Genomic DNA, 3,426 nt, shown 5'->3' on the forward strand with positions numbered 1-3,426 from the left:
ATTGGCGATTAGCAAAGGAATCTAGGATGAGAGTTTCGTTGTAGTTGAGACTCATATTTCAGATGTATCCGGGTTTCATGCTCTAGACTCTCTACGCATTAGGGATTTAGGTACATCCAGCTGACGAGTTCTTAGTAAGATAGAACGTGAGTCCTGGATTCCGTTGCTAGTCACCAACCAATTCTTTTTAGAAACTTGTGCCCTACTGACAATATCGAGACAATTCCAACAAGGGAGATCTACCTAAAATAGACCGATCAAAATACAGTCATAGACATCATCAATAGGAATGGTTAAAACCTTACGAATAAATAATACAATTTATTTTAACTAAAAGAATAAATCTAAAGACGGAAATATGAATATCTGAAGTTCAAGAACTTGGATGTTTAATGATACAAAAGATTTGAATACAATTAATAGTAAATTTAATATGTATATGAAATGCACATAAATACTCAACTACGCTTGTGAATGTCTACTTAGTTGATTGTTTATCTAATTTTTCTAAAGATTTATGTATCCTTTACAAACTAAACTGATTATTCAGTATATTTTGTTATTCTGAACGGTAACAGGATACAAGATTTTTCATAACTTGAAAATTGTTTATAGTTTTACTCATTATTGTTGGGGATGTTAAATCCCCAGAACTCACTTGATAAATGACCTATTTTTGTAAGTTTATTTTGAAAATTTGAATTTCTTTGTTTTCGCGCTAAAAGCTCTCTTTTCACCTTCGAGTCATATTTCCCACTTATAAAATATCTTAAACGATATTGGTCCGTTGTATCTTTTAGTGTGCTTTTTTATAATGCTGCCGAAGGACAATTTATTGCTGTATCTATACGTTTGATTTTTTTCACTTACGATTGCTCTGCTTCTGGCTGCTACGGAATATATTTTTTCCGCTTCCAACTTGAACTACTTACTCTAGTTAGCTGGGTCTGGGACGCGTCAGAATAGCCGGGTTATCGGTCTCTGGTCACAAGTCTTTGTCGCGTTCGCTAACTAGTGAATTCAAAACGCTCCAGATATAACAATTGTAGAGAAAAATGATTCGAATCAAGGGCTACTAATATCACAGTGTAAGTAAACCACATCAAACAAATAAACATTTAATAATAAATGCGCACTGTTGAGGAGTCCCACAGTAAGACGAAACGACCGTCCAGTGCTTCCAGGTTTCCCATGATAATCTAGCTTACATCAACTCGTGAATTCAATTATTAAAAATTACTACAATCTCCATAAACTCCATTCCGATTAAAATAGAAAATAGTCAATGACAACAAACATGAAATTCTTGATTAGATAACTTACCAAATGTATGTTACAAATAGAATGTAAGGTTTCATTTGAATAATCAATTAATACAATCTTTTATTCTAATTTAATAAAAAAGAGTAAACCGAAAACGTTTTAATGAACTAAACATAATAAATATACAGGTGAAGAAATAAGTTGATTTGAATATAATATTTCTATTATAATTAATCTACCAATCAGATGATAGGGATTTGGGAAAAATAAAAGGAAACATTACTATTGGTCAATCCATAATCATATACACTTTTCTTCTATTTTCGAAACTATTGCATATCCTGGAAACAAAAAAAATTATGGACATGAATATGTTGATTTATTAAAACAAGTAATATCGAATGTCTTTATTACAATCTTCCAGTTTTGTTTTATTTTTTCGATTTTGATAGTGTCATAATGTCTAAATCAACCATTTCCAAATGGGTGACAATGAATATTACAGATACTTAACTATGACATTGCTATACAATTCCTATATAAAATCTTAGAAGCAAAATGATTTGACTATTTTGTTTCTAAAACGTTGTTAATGTTTCCTGTCTATTGAAATGAGAATTATCTGTTTGAATTACATTATAATGAAGTTTATTACTGAATGAAGTGTAAAACTATATAGCTGAAATCATGAGTCGATTGAAGCTAGGCCACCATCGAAAACCTGGAAGCACTGGACGGCCAACTCGTCCTACTACGGGACTCCTCAGCAGTACTCATCCACGATCCCGCACCCGCGAGATTCGAACTCAGGACCTACCAGTCTCGAGCCAGAGCACTTAACCACTAGACCACTGAGTCGGCTTCCAATGGTGTTAATGTCTAACTTCAACCGATCCACGATTTTGAGCAACCGTTCACCAACTGTCTTCAGTGAGTTGATATCTCTACAATAGACTTGGTTGAACTCCACTGGTCACTGCTTCCCACTAGAAATCAAGGAAATATCTCCTGAAGTCAGTCACTAGTGAGCATATGATTATAGATCAGAAGGGGTTTTGTGGAGAATTTAGTGTTTTCATAGTTGAAATCATGAGTCAATTGAAGCTAGACCACCATCGAAAACCTGGAAACACTGGATGGCCGTTTCGTCCTACCGCGAGACTCCTAGGCAATGAGCATCCACGATCCCGCCTTGCGAGATTCGAACCCAGGACCTATCAGTTTCGCACACTGCTGTGGAGTCCCACAATAGGACGAAACGGCCATCCAGTGCTTCCAGGTTTTCTATGGTGGTCTAGCTTCAATTGACTTATGATCTTAATTATACAAAATTAATAAAATCTCCAAAAAACCCCCTTCTGACAAATGAATTATCTTTAGCTTTTCAAGCACACCCAATATTATTTTATTCATTTTAAACCTAAACATTTCAAACATCATATTTCTACTGACACTGAACAATAAATTCTATGTGATAAATCCAACAAAATATCCTGTCCCTAGTTTTAATATACTTGAAATTTAATATATGGACATTTTTTCAGGGTGTGGTGATATATTAATAGGTTAAGAAGTATTTATTGCAAAACAGTAAACAAAACAGTTGATCCAAAAAGAAATAAATAATTCAATTGAATAATGGTCAACGCCTATACTATTTTACTGTTTATGGTAACTATCTAATTTTATAACCATAATACTGGATACATAGATCCAATGAAACTATCATATACAATGACAAGTTTCATTTTGTTTCACTTAACACTTAAACATATTGTCGGTTAACATCCACCTCATGAAGAGTTTTATGAAAGATATAATTAAAATTGATTAATAAATCAAATTGGATTTTTATAACAAAGTCTACTGTACCAATACCCTACGAGAATGGAGTAATGGGAAATTAAAAGTAACAAGAATAACTCACCCCCTTAATCTGAAATGAAATTACGTTAGATTTTTTTTATATTTTTTGTTGGAAGTAAACTTTTAAATTACTGATGCATTGTATTTTCAGGTTCACCTGTAACCCATAAGAGTTTGAGAAAATACATACTTCTATTTATTTACTTTTCAGCTTGTTGTATAACACATCACGTCATCGAACGTTTGATTCGTATTCCTACAAAATTCTTGAAAATTTGGTTATCTTTTAAAGATGAA

The 3,426-nt window shown here is 33.0% G+C and overlaps 1 non-coding gene across 1 annotated transcript; it reads right to left on the minus strand.

Moving 5' to 3' along the window:
- Nucleotides 1–2,049: 2,049 nt before the first annotated feature.
- Nucleotides 2,050–2,120, minus strand: Smp_tRNA_01023_Pseudo_CGA.1.1. Its single transcript has one exon. It is a non-coding gene (tRNA).
- Between the last annotated feature and the right edge of the window lie 1,306 nt (nucleotides 2,121–3,426).

This window comes from Schistosoma mansoni, chromosome 4 (assembly GCF_000237925.1).
Source record: "Schistosoma mansoni strain Puerto Rico chromosome 4, complete genome".
NCBI classification, from domain to species: Eukaryota; Metazoa; Platyhelminthes; class Trematoda; order Strigeidida; family Schistosomatidae; genus Schistosoma; species Schistosoma mansoni.